Source organism: Balaenoptera musculus, chromosome 8 (assembly GCF_009873245.2).
Source record: "Balaenoptera musculus isolate JJ_BM4_2016_0621 chromosome 8, mBalMus1.pri.v3, whole genome shotgun sequence".
NCBI lineage: Eukaryota > Metazoa > Chordata > Mammalia > Artiodactyla > Balaenopteridae > Balaenoptera > Balaenoptera musculus.
Window position 1 is genome coordinate 3,442,895 of NC_045792.1, and position 18,253 is coordinate 3,461,147.

Below are 18,253 nucleotides of genomic sequence, written 5' to 3' on the forward strand. Positions count from 1 at the left end.
AACATTACATGAGTTTCAGCTACAACACATGGTGATTTGACATTTGTATAAACTGTAAAATGATCACCATCTAGTTAACATCCAAATATACAGAACGTTTCACGAATGTGTGTGTCATCCTTGCACAAGAGCCATGCTAATCTCTGTATTGTTCCAATTTTAGTAGATGTGCTGTCAAAGTGGGCACCAGTGTCCACTACCTCTGACCAGTAAAAGATTCTAATTCTGAAAAATTTATCAAGTACCAAATTAGCACCATTTATAATGGCTAAAAAAGAAATAGCAAATGATAAGATTCACTAGAGGAATGGCAGAATAGCTAAAATAAAGTCTGTAAGGAAAGGGTTAAATAACTCATGGTTCACCCATATGACGAACTACTGTGTTGCCCTCAACAATTATTTTGTGAAGATTATTTAATATGAAAGTGTCCACCGAGCACTTTAAATATGTTGTAAAATGTTATGTATATTATAATTTCAATTATTAAAATATTATGAAGTTTTTACACACGTTTATACATGCACCCATATAAAAGGCTAGAAGAAACACCCTAAAATAGTAAAAGTTTTTTTCCACATGATGGTACTATGAATATTTTTTATCATCTTAATAATTTTCTATATTTCTAAAAATTCTTTTCAGCAGGACAGAGCATTTACAGCACATCTGGCTAGTAAGGATTTCAATTCACATTTTTTCCCAGGCCTTCTATAACCTGTATCCAATGGACCTGTCCAACTTGTCTTTCACAAAGTTTAACATAAAACTGGTCAAACCCATTTTCTCACTGCCCCCAAATCATGCTCTGCTTTCCAAATCAGTCTTCATTCAAGTTCCGTTTCACATGTGTGCTCAAGGCAACAAAACGATATGAACAGCATGAAAGCTGGAATCTTAATGAACTCAGTCTCTACCTGGAATCACACAGAAGCAGAAATACCTCACCCACCGAAAGTCATTACAAACCCCCACCAAAAACACAAAACAAAACAATCTTTTCCTTACATCTCTTCAAGCACATCAAAAGGAGATCCAACCCTCACCTACACCCACACCACTCAGAGTGCACTGTGCCTCCCCATAGCTCCCGCAGGTCCCAGCTACGCCAGGTCTCTTCGCCATCCCCGCACAACTTTCCTCGCCGCCTTCTAATTTCCTCTTCTCTAAGATTCATCTGACCTCTCTGTGTATGTCCTCTCTCTTTCCCACATCACATCTTTTGTCTCTGACCAGTCTCCAGATTGGCAAAAGCAGAACTAAGAGGCAGTGAGCCTCTGTTTCCACGTCTGCAAAGAATGTAAAATAATAAACCCTGTCCTACCATATCTTAAGATGTAGGTTCAAATATTTTAAAACTGGAAAGCATTGTACATGTCGTGACTATCATACCTCCTTTTTCTCATTCATGCAATAAGCCTTACTAGTATGCAACCAGTACTCTGCCAGCACTCTGGAAGTTATACTTGATTATTCTCTCTGTATGCCTTCCTTAACTGAATCCATCGTTAATTCAATTTTTTCCTCCAAAATACATCTCAAATCACCCATGGTTCCTCGTGTCCATTAGCATCAATCTAACCTAAGCACCGTGCTCTCTCAGACTACTAAATTGACCCCTGACTTACCTTCCCATCCACTCTTAACCCTGTATCATGTTACCTACCCCTACAGGAGCCAAACATTTTCTTAAGCAAAAGTAATCATTTCCAAGAGTCAGAATGTCCATTGGTTTCTTTAATAGACACAATAGGTCCAGTTATTTGGGGAGCACATGCATAATGAAACTCATACATAATGGCATAAGAGTACAAAAGAGTAACTAGAACCCATGAAAGGGATACTTACTTGCCAGAGAACTCTGCAGCTCTGTGCAGTGGGAAGAGAGAAGTCTACGGAGAGCCCCCTCTGATGCACACAGGTGCGTTTCCTCCTTGGATGTGTGACATACAGGAGATGCCTATCAAAGCAATTCATTGAATACACTGAAATTGACAAATTGCTTATTCAACTTAACAGAAGACATTTGAACACATTTAAATTGTTTTTCCCATGGATGACTACACTAGTGACAGTTCGTAAACCAGGCGTGCACTCTGTTTGAACCAAGTACCTCAAGAGCTTCTTACTGTGCTTAGAATAAGATCTTCGCTCCTTACCATTGACCTCCAAGACTGTGCATGACATGGCCCCTTCCTTCTCTCCAGCCAATCTCTCCATGACTTATTATGCTTGCTGACTTGTTATTTCTTTACTGTTTCAGCTCTTTCCCGTATTTGTGTGGTGCCATTCCATCTGCCCTATTCTTCACCTGAATAATTTCCACAGGAATTCAACCATGTTGAAGCATGTATGTCAAACTGATGTTAGGATTTGACAGGAATGTATTTGCATACATAGCTGAGGAGGCTCCTGGGACAATGCTCCTATTAGGGTAGGAAGCATCCAGCTACTGAAATGAGCTCAACCCATCAGCACTATTCATTGAAATAAAAAAGTGATTCTGAGACTGGCATGAGCCTATTGCTAGTATTTGTTTCATTTCAATCCCACGGACTGAGAGACCTGTAATTTAAAGATTGTTGTGAAAAATCAGTAATGGCTTTTTCTCTTCTGAGAAACAGGTTCACTATATAAAGAAAAATAAGTTGAATCCCTACTGTGTTAGGTACTGTTAGTCGCTTGTTCAATGCTCACTTCCCCCTTCTTCTTTGCTGATTGAACTTTGATTTTATTTGGGGTGTCACTGTGTCAGGCTACATGCTTGCTTCTGCATCCTCCCTGAAAGCTCATAGTGTCTGGGTGGCTAATGACACACATGCAGGATGTTCCTGGGAGAGATTATGTTTTTTGGGGGGAATGGAATGGATGTACCTGACAAAGTCTTTCCCCCTTTCCCATGCTTTCCTCCCTTGAATGTGGACATGATGTCTGGATCCCCAGCAGCCATCTGCTAACCATGAAATGACAAACATGAAGCAAAGGTCAAGAGATTCACAGAGATGTTGGCCTGATGCCACCAAGCTCCTGAACAACTCTATTATGTATTTATTTCCAATTCTCCATGACCCTCCCCCATTTATTCTTGAGAGAATCAAACATGTTCATGAAGTCTAAATAGCTGCTCTATTTTTGTCTTCAAGGACCTACTGCTGCATATGTGACCTCATGCTCCAGCAAAGCTAGAAAGCCCTCAAAGTTCCAAAACCTCATGGTGATTTGTGGTGAGGCAAAAGGGAATATCTCTTTCCTTACATGTCTCATATTAAGTGTAAAATGGTAATTGAGACATTTTCCTGAAAGCTTCATTTCCAAATAAGCAGCGATTATAGGAAGCACAGTGTCCAGCTAAGAACAAGGTAATGAACTCTGGAAGCGGAGACACGGCCAGAGCCCAAAAGTGAGGGAAGTCTTAGTCCACACCCATCCTCAGTCCATGAATCATCAAGTGATGGAGTATAATCAGTAATGATATCAACATCCTAAATAACACAAATAACAGGGTATCTCTAATTGATATTTATTAAACTCTTTATTCTTAAAGGAGTGTCCATGGAACAGTCATATGGATTGGTTTCCGAGTCCTGCTTAGTAAGGGGACTTTCAATAAAAGTTGATTGTCCAATTTCACTAAAACTTAGAGCTGCTCTGTCCAATATGGTAGCCACTAGACACAGGCGGCTATTTAAATTTAAATGAGTTAAAATTAAATAAGACTTTAGAGTTCCTGAGTCATGCCTGCCACATGTAGCTACTGGACTGCGCAGATGTAGAACTTTTCCAGAAAGTTCCACCGAACAGTGATGCTCTAGAGCCTGATCAGGACAGGCTTGGACATTCCTCAGTAGGTAACACATATACCTGCTTTGATTTCCACCAGAAAGTAAGCTCCCTGAGGGGAGAGATTTTTGTCAGAATTATGCACTGCTCTATCTCTAACACCTAGACAATCATTTTTACATGTCTAGTGGTCAATAAATAATTGGTTCTCAATTCAGTTAGGTACAGCACGAAATATGTTTTACTCTCAAAATTGCTTGCACTTTTCTTGGCATTGAACACGCAATCTGCCTAGAGCACTCATCTCATTTTCTTTCCAATCTATTTCTATTTAAATTTTAGTCCAGTCTAATTATTTCCATAATCTTATTAAAATGGAAAAACTCAGTCTTTCCCTCCTGTTGTAGGGAAAAACCCAGTTCTTCCCTACTGTGTTTCCCTCCTGTGTGTCTCCTTTGTTATTCCCCCAGAACCCTTCACTCCTGACACTTCTGGTCAGTGAATGTATAGAGGTTTTTCCCCACCACAAGCAATTCTCTGGGACACTAGCTGGGTGTCCTATGATTTAACTCAGTTCTGACACTCTCTACCTGGAGATGGCATTAGGTTCCGCAGGTGAAGGGCTCAGTCCCACAAGACTCCCCACCACACACACACACACACACGTCAGATGCCAGTCACAAGCCCAGGCGGTCACCTGTGCTTCTGACCAACCTGCTATAGACTGAAGGTTCCAACAACCTCCTCCTTGGATGTGATTAGTTTGCTAGAGTGGTGCACAGAACTCATGGAGACACGTTTACCAGTTTATTAAAGGATATGATAAAGGATACAGATGAACAGCCAGATGAAGAGATACACAGGGTGAGGTCTAGGAGGGTCCTGACCCAGGAGGTCTGTCCCTGGGAAGTTGGGGTGCATCACTCTCCCACTGAGGACGTGTTCACCCACCGGGAAGCTCCTCGACCCCACACTTTGGGGATTTCATGGAGACTTCATCACTCCATTTCCAGCCCCTCTCCCCTCTCTGGAGGATGGGGGTTTGGGCTGAAAATTTCAAGGTTCTAATCACAGTTTGGTCTTTCTGGTGACCAGCCCCCAACCAGGAACCCAGCTAGAGTCGCCTCATTAGAACAAAAGATGCTTTTGATACTTCTGTTACTTAGGAAATTATAAGGGTTTCAGGAGTTCTGTGCTGGGAACCAGGGGCAGAGACTGATATAGGTATTTTCTGTTATCTCACACTCATCCATTTATTAAAATCTCAGTCTCATTCAGGAAAATATTCTGTCAAATTCAAATGTTGTTTTTATAGTCGCACGCATATTTTCTCTCCAGTGTCCAGGCAGGACTCTCACTCTTGCCTTCTTTCTCTCTCCTTCCTTCTCCTATTGCTGGTTCTCCTGTCCTCATCTGCCCATCTGGGTGCAAACTTCAGGAAGCCTTACTCTTACCTGTCTTGTTCAGGAAAGAAGGCAGCAGCAGTGGGGGAAGAGAGGAGATTTTGACTTAAAGTGGGCAGGGGTGTCTCCAATCGTGGGCTGCTTCTCCTACAATCTGTGGTCTTTTGTTGTCAAGGTGATCTTACTGCATGAGGTTACACCATTCTCTTGGGGCCTCACCTAAGTCCCCCTTCATCTTGGAGGAGATTCTTTAGCCTCGTCCACAACTGTGCCAGAGAAATAACCACTAATGCCACTCTGGCTTTTCTTAACGACTGCTTACTTATGCTTCCTATTTTCAATATCTTTATTTCTTTGAAAATACTTCTTATTTTAAATTGTTTGTTCCACTCCATTAATTATTCCTCTAGAATAGGTACCATATGGTGCATCTTTCTTTTTAATCCTTATGTAACTCAAATGATCCCTTACTTTTGTGAGCTCATATTCCTTTGACAGTGTCAGTTTCTTTGGATGCTCAGAACAAGATAGTGAGCTTGGATATATAATTTGGCATTGTTGACATATACGTGATATTTAAAACCATGGAAATGGATGAGATTACCCAGGGAGAAAGTACGTAGAGTGAGCCAAGAGGGTTGTGATAGAGCTTAAAGGAATGCTAATATTTAAAGGTTAGGGAAAAGCAGAGGAATCAGCAAAGAATCCTGAGAACCTGAGGGGTAAAAGGAGCACAGGGAGGCTGTGGTGTCAAGAGTGCTTCAGGGAGGAGGGTGGGAGCGCTTGTGCCAAATTCTTGTCAGATCCATTTTAAGTGAGGTGAGAAGTGAAAAGCCTGCCTTTGCAAACAGAAAGCAACAATTTCACTCAACACTTTGGCTTCCACGAGGTCTGTGGAGACATTCCTGTTACTGTTTTTCTGTGTCGCAGGCATGAAGGTGGGTGTGAAACAGTGAAAGGCTCTGCTTTCCACGCTTCCCCAGCAGAGTAACTCCACGTCCACAGCCACCTCCATCGCCCCACCTCAGGAGGGACTGCGGGGTGTACAGAAGCAGCAAGCAGCTGCCATGGCCTTCTACACACAAAGGAAAATGGGAGCTTTTGCCCAGAGGTTAGTAAAGGTTTGGTTGCCTTCTTGGCAGGCTAACCCTCAGAAGCAGGGAGACAACCTACCCCCAGGAGATGAGTTAGGTTTCCAACCACCATCTTACAATCAGGCAGGCAGAATGTGAGAACTGAAGGAAACAAACAGTCCCGGGGGTTCCAGACTGTGTCCTTCCAGGATTCGGGGAGGGGGGGTACTCTACATATTTGATCCAAATGATAGATAGAAAGATAGATAGGTAGGTACGTAGATAGCTAGCTAGCTAGCTAGATAGATGATAGATATATATAGATAGATGGTAGATGGATGGATAGATAGATAGATGATAGATATATATAGATAGATGATAGATAGATAGATATAGATAGATAGATAGATATAGATAGATGATAGATAGATGATAGGTAGATAGATAGATAGGTAGATAGATAGATGATAGAGAGAGAGGTAGCTGCATATATTTAAGAAAATGGTGTGTACATGCAAATATATTTTATGTCAGTTTTCAGTGCCCTGCACACAAACAGATGCATTAACTTGTGGGATGGCAGTCACTAGATTCTGCACAGACGTCAGTTGAGAGCATTCCCACCATCTTGAAACTGCAAGGTGAGCAGTTTAAAAACATATAGATCCACACCCTCTCCAGCATTTATTGTTTGTAGATTTTTGGATGATGGCCATTCTAACCACTGTGAGGTGATACCTCATTGTATTTTTGATTTGCATTTCTCTAATGATTAGTGATGTTGAGCATCCTTTCATATGTTTGTTGGCAATCTGTATATCTTCTTTGGAGAAATGTCTATTTAGGTCTTCTGCCCATTTTTGGATTGGGTTGTTTGTTTTTTTGATTTAAGCTGCATGAGCTGCTTGCATATTTTGGAGATTAATCCTTTGTCCATTGCTTCGTTTACAAATATTTTCTCCCATTCTGAGGGTTGTCTTTTCGTCTTCTTTATGGTTTCCTTTGCTGTGCAAAAGCTTTTAAGTTTCATTAGGTCCCACTTGTTTATTTTCGTTTTTATTTCCATTACTTTAGGAGGTGGGTCAAAAAGGATCTTGCTGTGATTTATGTCATAGAGTGTTCTGCCTATGTTTTCCTCTAAGAGTTTTATAGTGTCTGGCCTTACATTTAGGTGTTTAATCCATTCTGAGTTTATTTTTGTGTATGGTGTTAGGGAGTATTCTAATTTCATTCTTTTACATGTAGCTGTCCAGTTTTCCCAGCACCACTTATTGAAAAGGTTGTCTTTTCTCCATTGTATATTCTTGCCTCCTTTATCAAAGATAAGGTGACCATATGTGCATGGGTTGATCTCTGGGCTTTCTATCCTGTTCCATTGATCTGTATTTCTGTTTTTGTGCCAGTACCATACTGCCTTGATTAGTGTAGCTTTGTAGTATAGTCTTGCACTGTTGGTGGAAATGTAAATTGATACAGCCACTATGGAGAACAGTATGGAGGTTCCTTAAAAAACTAAAAATAGAACTACCATATGACCCAGCGATCCCACTACTGGGCATCTACCCTGAGAAAACCATAATTCAAAAAGAGACATGTACCAAAATGTTCATTGCAGCACTATTTACAATAGCCAGGACATGGAAGCAACCTAAGTGTCCATCGACAGATGAATGGATAAAGAAGATGTGGCACATATATACAATGGAATATTACTCAGCCATAAAAAGAAACAAAATTCAGTTATTTGTAGTGAGGTGGATGGACCTAGAGTCTGTCATACAGAGTGAAGTAAGTCAGAAAGAGAAAAACAAATACCGTATGCTAACACATATGTATAGGGAATCTAAAACAAAAACAAAAAAAAATGGTTCTGAAGAACACAGGGGCAGGACAGGAATGAAGACACAGACACAGAGAATGGACCTGAGGACACAGAGAAGGGGGAAGGTAAGCTGGGACGAAGTGAGAGAGTGGCATGGACATACACACTACCAAATGTAAAATAGATAGCTAGTGGGAAGCAGCTGCATAGCACAGGGAGATCAGCTCAGTGCTTTGTGACCACCTAGAGGGGTGGGATAGGGAGGGTGGGAGGGAGACGCAAGAGGGAGGGGATATGGGGATATATGTATACGTAGAGCTGATTCACTTTGTTATACAGCAGAAACTAACACACCATTGTAAAGCAATTATATTCCAATAAAAAAGTTAAAAAATATATATATAGATCATTTGAACTACGTACCTTCGTGTTTCAGAGACTTGTTGATAGAGGAGAAAATAGGTCAATGGGGCAAAAATGCAAATATCATGCTGATATGCAAATAAATGCTGATTTCTAGTCATTAAAATAGCCTTACTGTTATAGTTGAACTTTGTAAGTATTGTTCAATTTTAACATAAAAAATGACAAATACCAAATAACAAAATACCACTTTCATTTTTTTCTTTTCTATTCAGGTCCTTTCCTTACATTTTCTTTTTTATTTTTTTGGTAGCATTTTTTTTTTTTTTTACATTTTTACTGGAATGTAACAAACATACAGAAAAGACCACAAATCTTAAGCTTCATGAAATGTCATAAAGAGAACACATTCATGTAATATTAGCAGCACCCCAAAAGCCCCCTCATGCCTGCTCTTAATCACTGTCTGTTTCTCCTCCCCAAAGATAAGTACTATTCTGACACCATAACTTTATACAGCCTATTTTTAAACATTATATAAATGAAATCACACAGAATGGGTCCTTTCAGGATTGGATTCTTTTGATAACATTGTATTTATAAGAATTATATATTTTATTATGTACAATAGTAATTCATTTTCATAGACATGTAGAAGTTTATTATATGAACATACCAAATCTGTCTATTTTACTTTCAGTGGAACTTTGGTTTTCTCTGTCTTTTGTTACAAGGGCATTTATGATTATTCTTTACATATATTTTGTTAGGCAAGAACTTGGTGGTTATAAGATGTACATATTTAACATGAAGAGATAATGACAAATAATTTTTCAAAGTGATTATATGACTATTCAAAGCCATCTATAGATTTGATGCAATCCCTAACAAAATTCCAATGGCATTTTTCACAGAAATAGAAGAAACGATCTTAAAATTCACATGGAACCACAAAAGACCCTGAATAGCCAAAGTAATCTTTTTAAAAAAAGATCAAAGTTGGAGGCATTATACTTCCGTATTTCAAACTTTACTATAAAGTTGTAATAATAAAAACAGGATGTTACTTGCAAAAAGACACATTAACCAGTGGAACAGGATCAAAGCCCAGAAATAAACCCACACATATACAGTCAACTAATATTTGACAAAGAAGCCAAGGATACTCAATGGGGAAAGGAAAGGTTCTTCAGTAAATGATGCTGGGAAACCTGGATATTCATATGCAAAAGGATAAAATTGGACTTGTATCTTAGAACAACCACAAAAATTAACCCAAAAAGGTTTAAAGACTTAAATGTAAGACCTGAAACCATAGAACTCCTATAAGACATTGGTCTTCACAACAATGTTTTTGGCTATGATGCCAAAAGCACAAACAACAAAAGCAAAAATAAACAAGTGGACTACATCAAGCTACAAAGCTTCTACAGAGCAAAAGAAACAATCAACACAAGTAACAGGCAACCTACAGAATGGGAGGAAATATTTGCAAGCCATATCTCTGATAAAGGGTTAATATCCAAAATATATAAAGAACTCATACAATTCAATAGCAAAAATAATAATAATAATGATCTGATTTTAAAATGGGCTGAAAACCTGAGTAGATATTTTTCCAAATAAGACATACAAATGGCCGAGAGGTACATGAAAAGATGCTCAACATCACTAATCATCAGAGAAATGCAAATCAAAACCACAATAAGCTATCACCTCACACCTGTTAGAATGGCTGTCCTCAAAAAACAAGAGACAACAAATGCTGCTTAGGGTGTGGAGAAAAGGGAACCCTTGAGCACTGTTGGCAGGAATGTAAATTGGTGCGGTCACTGTGGAAAACAGTATGGAGGTTCCTCAAAATAATTAAATTATGATAATTTTTATTATATGATCCAGCAATTACATTTCTGGGTGTGTACCTGAAAGAAATGAAATCATGATATCAAAGAGCTATCTGCACCCCCATGTTCATCACAGCATTATTCACAATAGCCAAAATATGGAAACACCTAAGTTGTTCTATGGGTATCTATATTTCAAACAATCATTAAGTAAAAAATGATGACATTCTAAGGTATAATTTTCAGAGGCTGCCATTACGTGTGGAAGAATTAGGGAGGTGTGACAAGATGTTAAAAAGATCTTTCCTTGTGGCTGAATGCTCAAAGCTTAGGATAAAGGTAACAGACGCCCATACATTCTAGAGAGGCGCTACACACAAACAGCACGACTCACTGAAAAGTGGCCAAACTGGCCTTATGACCATCACCCTCAAAAGCCTATATAACATAAGGCTAGAGATTCATCGAAGGAAAAAATTCTTTGAAGAACATTCATAGGAGAAGAGAAAGTTACGTCATTTTTCCTTTTCTCCCTAGAGCTAAAAGGTATTGACCCAGCAATTAGTGAGCACTCATCACGTGTTAAAATTACACTAAGTTCTGTAAAAGATTTATCTCATTTAATTATCACAGTACTACTATGAGGTGAACACCTGCACCTGCCTGACCCTGAGAGCCAGCACCTCTGTAAATTTCATGCCCCCGGGTGCCTCTCTGCTTCACCCTGGTCCTGGCCTCACTAGAGAGAAATGAATACTAAAATGAAAACAAAATCCCACACTCCCCAGTCTCTCAGACTCTGCATCCAACTTAGGTTCTAGCCATTGGATCCACTGGAGTGATATTCGGAAGATGGAAGTGAACAGAGGCTGCTATCCTTTGCTGTTTATGCTGGCAGGTAACGTCCGGAACATATGAGAATCAAGATGCAGTGGCGGCAGCCAGACTTGGCATCCCAGTGCCTAGTCCCCAGCTCCACAAGTGTCAAGAGGCATTTGTGACAAAGACGGTGGCTTTCTGATCCCTGGATTGCAGCTCTAGTGTTGTGCCCTTGAGCTCAGCAATTTCAACCCTCAACTCCATTCTGCAGCAATTCCAATTATTTTGAAGCACCTAATTTTCCATATTAAGTCCCTTTCTGCCTAAGAGACCCAGAGTGGTTTCTGTTTCATGCACTGAACCCTGACAGCAACAATGGATAAAGAATAACACTGGTATTTCATTTTTTTTTTTTTTTTTTTTTTTTTCCTTATAGACACATCAAATGCATTACCTAGATAGAGTCAAGCCTTTCCCATCTGGAACTCACTCTGTTATCATAAGCCAAAATAGCTATGGAGGGAGGGGCAGGTGGTACTCAACATCTGGGCACCAAGAGCTGACATGTTCTTAGCTTTCCATTAAAGGCAGCTCTGGGGAAAGATGCCATCCTGCTGATCTAAGTCAGATCACCCTGAAAACTATTTGCTCCGCCCTCAACACCAGCGCCACACACACTTTCCCAAATTACTGATCTTCAGGTGTCCTTTGTAAAAAATTAATAAACAGAAATCTCAGTTAAATAGAACTGGGAGACCAGAAGGGGGAGCTCTCATGCCCTGTGACCACAGCAGAGCCCAACAGGAAGATGAAAGATACTCCTTTCCTGGTGAGGACTCAACCAATGAAAAGCCATGGACTCTTTGTTTACTCCAGCCCTCCCAGCCTCCTTTTCCCCCCTATAAAAGGGTTCTCCTTCCCTTGAAATGGGGGGACATGCACATGGCTCGCCATGGTTGCAGCCCCCTAATTGCCAATCTCTACTCATCTTGAATAACCCATCTTTGTTGAAAAACTATCTGGCAGTCGATCTGCTTCAGGTCAACACCTTCTTGGCCATATCTCTGATCCTCCCAGGGTCAGCTCTCAAGTCTCCCTGCTGAGCACCCTACCCTGTACTTGACCCTGGCTGTCCCCTAGAACTCTACCTCTTGGGCACCTATAAATCCTTGTTCACTCACTGCTTCTATTACACCCAACCCTGTGCATCCTAGCCTTTATCCTGCCAACCTGCATGTTGAGGCAGTAATACTCCCATTACTACTTTTGATTTAGGAAGGGAAATCACCAGAAATTTGTAATAAATAACAAAGCAGTGATGTTTTTGGCAGGACTCTGGCCTTCTCTCAGCAGGCTATTTTTTTTGCCCTGCAAGGCAGTTTAATCATAACCTTAATGATGTCTCCCCACTGCTTAATGTGGGGCTGCCCTTGTCTCCAGAGCCAGGTACAGCGTGGACACGTGGGCGCCCTGGGGCTTCTACATGTTTGAGTTGTCAAGCTCAGCTCTTGGAAAGCTGTTAATTTCCTCTGAGGTAATTTGACTGTGATTAAGTTAAGCTGCCACCAGGTGGACACTGGAGCCTTAGTTAAACCGTTTTAATCTCAGTAGCCAGACTCCCTATAGGCATAATAAAATGAAGAGAGAATGTAGTTTGATTTTCACTTAATTGTGTTTAAAAAAAATAAACAAAAAAGAAAAAAATGGTAGTTTAGCATACTACTTAAACAGAATTAAAATAGAGTAGTATAAAAATATCTCACTCATGTATTTAACCAATATTTATTGAGTAACTGCAATGTGAAAAAGATGGCTCTAGAATCAGGGATGGGGCAGACAACACAAAAAACCAAGTACCTGACTTCACAGAGTTTTTGTCATGGGGGTAAAACAAACAACACACAAACTAATAAAAATACATATTTCTCCTATATAACATTATAAATTATGATACACGACAGCATAGTATATAATGATATATTATGATATAATGATGATATACATAGTATATCCCCATGCACACCAGCCTATAAAGACAGATAAAATCACCATAATGATAACCTAGATTTTACTGACTCTCCCTGCCCCACAAATCTATCCATGAAAGATCTTATTACCCTATAGAATTCCCCTTGTCCCCAACCCTGAAGTTTTTCTGGAATTTTTTAGTACATATCTCAAATATGCTTGCTCATAGTCTGGTCAGTAATGTCAGTCAGCTGCCACGTGGTTTACACAAGCCACAGTTAATGTTTATGCTGAGTACCCATCACCCACCAGGTACCATTGCCCCTACCACACACAACTGCTTTCATCTTCTCCTATTTACTGGCCAAAAAAACATTTACTAAACACCTACTTTGATCCAGTAGCAGAAAGGGAACCCTCTTACACTGTTGCAGGAAATAAGACAGCTATGTTTCTGTCCTCATAGAGCTTATAACCTTGTGGTGAAGAAAGACAAGGAAAAGAAATATACTATGAGTGAGTGCAGCTAAAAGTACAGAATACCACGGAATCATCTAAAAGGGGAAGTTACGAAAGGACAGAGGCTCATAGAGCAGGCTTCTAAACAAAGTCACGTGTAGATTGAGACTTAGAAGACTAATAGGAGTTAACTAGGTGAGCAGTATGTGCAAGAGTGTTCTCTGCAGAGGGAACAGCACACATGCAATTCTGAGACACGACCCATTCCAGGCAGAGTCGTCTCCTGCCCAGCACTTTTGTTCATGTCCCAGAACACTCCAGACATGAACAACGAGCCAAGAAGAAGTTAACAGCAACTGGATATAACCTCCCACCTAAAACAGCTAAAGATCAAGACAGATAATGAAATAATGGTCCTAAAGACATTAGACATTAGGCATCAAGGGACAATGCTGAGTGATGAGAAGTAAACAAGCTTAGCCCTGTTATTGCCCAGTTTACTTCCTGGAGAGAGCTCGGGGAAGGAACCCCAGCAGAGCCCAGCACCCGCCTTGAATTAAGGAAATAGAGTTAAATAAGAGATAGGAGGGACAGCAAAAATACTGGAAGAAATAAGGACTATACATTATCCAAATTTTATGAAAACTACAATTCCACTGCTCTAAGGAATCTCAACAAATCTTAAGCTCAAGAAATGTGAAGAAAACTACACCATGACAAATTGCTTAAAACCGATAAGTAGAAAATCTAGCAGTTATATACAAAAGAACATATGTCATAAGGATGACAACAGATTATTCATTAATAACAATACAAGCCAGAAGTACTTCAAAGTACTGAAAGAAAAAAACTTTGATCCTACATTTCTTTACCCAGTGAAAATATCTTTCAAAAATGAGTATGAGGGTATTTAATATGTATGTTGAGCAAATAGTCAAAGAAGATAAGATTCATCTATTTTTACAAAGATGCAAGAAATAAATGATTACTACAAAAAAAAAAATGAGTATGAGGGGACTTCCCTGGTGGCGCAGTGGTTGAGAATCTGCCTGCCAATGCAGGGGACACGGGTTCGAGCCCTGGTTTGGGAAGATCCCACATGCCGCGGAACAGCTGGGCCCGTGAGCCACAATTGCTGAGCCTGCGCATCTGGAGCCTGTGCTCCGCAACAAGAGAGGCCGCGATAATGAGAGGCCCGCGCACCGCGATGAAGAGTGGCCCCCACTTGCCGCAACTACAGAAAGCCCTCGCACAGAAACGAAGACCCAACACAGCCATAAAATAAATAAATAAATAAAAAGTAAACTTTAAAAAAAAAAGAGTATGAAATAAAAACTATTTCAGACATTAAAAATCTGAAAGAATTCATTACTAGAAGACCTGCTCTACAAGAAAAGTTAAAGAAATTGTTTCAAGCAAAACAGTAAAAAAAAAAAAAAAAAAAAAAATCCAGATAATAGTCCCAATCCATATAAAAAGCACCAGAAATGGAAACTATATAGGTATATGTTAAGATAATTTTCTTATTATTTAAATACTTTTAAGAAATATGATACTGTTTAAAGCAAAAATAATAACGATATACTATGGGTTTTATAACATATATAGAAGTAAAAAGTTTGTTAAAAATAACACAAAGGCTGACAAAAAGCACATGAAAGGATGCTCAACATCACAAATTACCAGAGAAATGCAAATCAAAACTACAATGAGGTATCACCTCACACTGGTCAGAATGGCCATCATCAAAAAGTCTACAAACAGTAAATGCTGGAGAGGGTGTGGAGAAAAGAGAACCCTCTTACACTGTTGGTGGGACTGTAAATTGATACAGCCACTATGAAGAACAGTATGGAGGTTCCTTAAAAAACTAAAAATAGAGCTACCATGTGATCCAGCAATTTCACTCCTGGGCATATACCCTGAGAAAACCATAATTCAAAAAGAGTCATGTACCACAATGTTCATTGCAGCTCTATTTACAATAGCCAGGACATGGAAGCAACCTAAGTGTCCATCGACAGAAGAATGGATAAAGAAGATGTGGTAGATATATACAATGGAATATTATCCAGCCATAAAAAAGGAGGAAATAATGCCATTTGCAGCAACATGGATGGACCTAGAGATTATCATACTAAGTGAAGTTAAGTCAGACAGAGAAAGACAAATATGATATCACTCATACGTGGAATCTAATTTTTTTTTAATGATATATGTTAACTTATTTAACAAAACAAGCAGACTCACATATTTCGAAAACAAACTTATGGTTACCAAAGGAGAAACGTGGGTGGAGGGAGGGATAAATTAGGAGCTTGGGATTAACATACATACACTACTATATATGAAACAGATAACCAACAGGACCTACTGTAGAGCACAGGGAACTCTGCTCAATACTCTGTAATGATCTTTATGGGAAAAGAATCTGAAAAAGAATGAATACATGTATATGTATAACTGAATCCCTATGCTGTACACCTGAAACTAACGTAACACTGTAAATCAACTATAGTCCAATAAAATTTTAAAAAATAATAACACAAAGGCTGAGAAGAGAGAAATGGAAATATACTGTGGTAAAACTCTTATACTCTACATATAATAGGTTATCACTGGAAGGTAGACTGTGACAAGTTAAAGGTTCATATTATAATGCAGCTAAAATAACAAAGATATTTAGCTAATACATTACAAAGATATTAAATGGAATTATATTAAATACTCAATTCAAAAGAAGGCAGAAAAATATGAAAAGGGGGAACAAATAATTGATAGAACAAATAGAAAACATATAGTAAGACAGTAGATTTAAATCCAGCCATCAATAATTAAATTAAGTGTAAGTGGTCTAAACACCTGAATTAAAAGATAGGGATCCTCAGATTGAATAAAAATGAATAAAACAAGAAACAACATATTATTCAGTTATCAAAAAACCTTAAATATAAAACAAAAGTAGATGAAAATCAAAAGAATAGGAAAAGATATAACACTAATCAAAAGAAAGTTGGAGTGGCAATATTAACATAAGACAAAGTAGATTTCAGAGGAAACAATATTATCAGAAATAAAGAGCTCATTTAATAATATTAAATGGATTAATTTATCAAGAGGATATAAAAATCCTAAAAAAATTTTATGCACCTAAAAAATTTTCAAAGAATATAAAGAAAAAAGCAGAGAGAACAAAAGGATGTAGAGACAAATCCACAATTATACTTGGAGGCATCAATGCTGCTCTCTCAATAACAGACAGAACAACTAGACCAAAAATAAGTAAGGATATAGTAAGGATATAGCAATCAATTTGATCTAATTGACATTTATGGAACACCTCACCTAACAACAGCAGAATACATATTCTTTCCAAGTGCATACAGAACATACCAAGGCAGATCATATTCTGGGCCATAATATGATAGATTTTAAAGTATTCACGGCATACAAAACATGTTCTCTGACCACAATGAAAGTAAATTAGAAATGAATTGCAGAAAGATATATGGAAAATTCCCCAAATATTTGGAAGCTGGTAACACACTGTTAAGAGGTACACTGATCAGGGAAGGAATCAATAGTGAAACTAGAAAGTATTTGGAACTGAAAGTATTATATATAATGTATCACATATATAATACATATACATATATCATATTATGTCAAAATTTGTGAGATACAGCTAACACAGTAGTAAGAGGGAAATCTATAGCACTAACTATCCATCTCAGAAAAGAAAAAAAGTCTCAAATCAATGACTTCAGCTTCCACCTTAAGGAACCTGGGGCTCAAAGCGTTTGCTCTGTGCTCCTACAAATCCATGCAGCAGACAGTACATTGTACTCAGAATCACTCTCCTTTCAGACCCTGAGGCTCTCTTTCTAATTCAGGTCAAGCTTGAAGGCCAGGTTCCCTTTCCCTAGGGATGAGCACCCTTCTGGGAATCCCTAACATTTCACACTCCAAGCCACATCTCATAGTTTCTTTACTAGGTTGCCAAACACTGAATGACTTATCTGAACTCTGCGTAAGACTCCTACCTTACACATTTTTTTTTTCAGCATCTCTATTGAAATATAATTTCTTTACAATGGTGTGTTAGTTTCTGCTTTATAACAAAGTGAATCAGCTATACATATACACATATCCCCATATCTCCTCCCTCTTGCGTCTCCCTCCCACCCTCCCTATCCCACCCCTCTAGGTGGTCACAAAGCTGATCTCCCTGTGCTATGTGGCTGCTTCCCACTAGCTATTTATTTTACATTTGGTAGTGTATATATGTCCATGCCACTCTCTCACTTCGTCCCAGCTTACCCTTCCCCCTCCCCGTGGTGGCACATATATACAATGGAATATTTCTCAGCCATAAAAAGAAATGAAATTGAGTTATTTGTAGTGAGGTGGATAGACCTAGAGTCTGTCATACAGAGTGAAGTAAGTCAGAAAGAGAAAAACAAATACCATATGCTAACACATAAATATGGAATCTACCTTCCACATTTAAAGGGAAATGCAATTAAAGAAAAACTTTTAAAAAATAGAAATAATTACCTGCTAAATTTATCAATCATTGCTTAATCTATCCCTGGTTTTCCCTGCAGGCTTGCGTTGAATAATTTCTTCACTTCAGCTAAATCTGTAGACCTTGATTAAAAGGCCCTCTGTGCATAGAGGCACAATTCTGATTTTTTAGCATTTTCATCAGTTTTCTCTCTG

The 18,253-nt window shown here is 38.8% G+C and overlaps 1 long non-coding RNA gene and 1 other non-coding gene across 2 annotated transcripts in view; both read right to left on the reverse strand.

The window, feature by feature from the left end:
* LOC118899422 overlaps positions 1 to 18,253 on the reverse strand; it is a 255,792-nt gene that overhangs the window by 205,950 nt on the left and 31,589 nt on the right. Inside the window, exon 2 of the long non-coding RNA XR_005020943.1 lies at positions 1,849 to 1,960. This is a non-coding gene — a long non-coding RNA (uncharacterized LOC118899422). The remainder of the gene's footprint in view (positions 1 to 1,848; positions 1,961 to 18,253) is intronic.
* On the reverse strand, positions 84 to 187 carry LOC118900340. Its single transcript, XR_005021117.1, has one exon. It is a non-coding gene; the product is annotated as a U6 spliceosomal RNA (small nuclear RNA).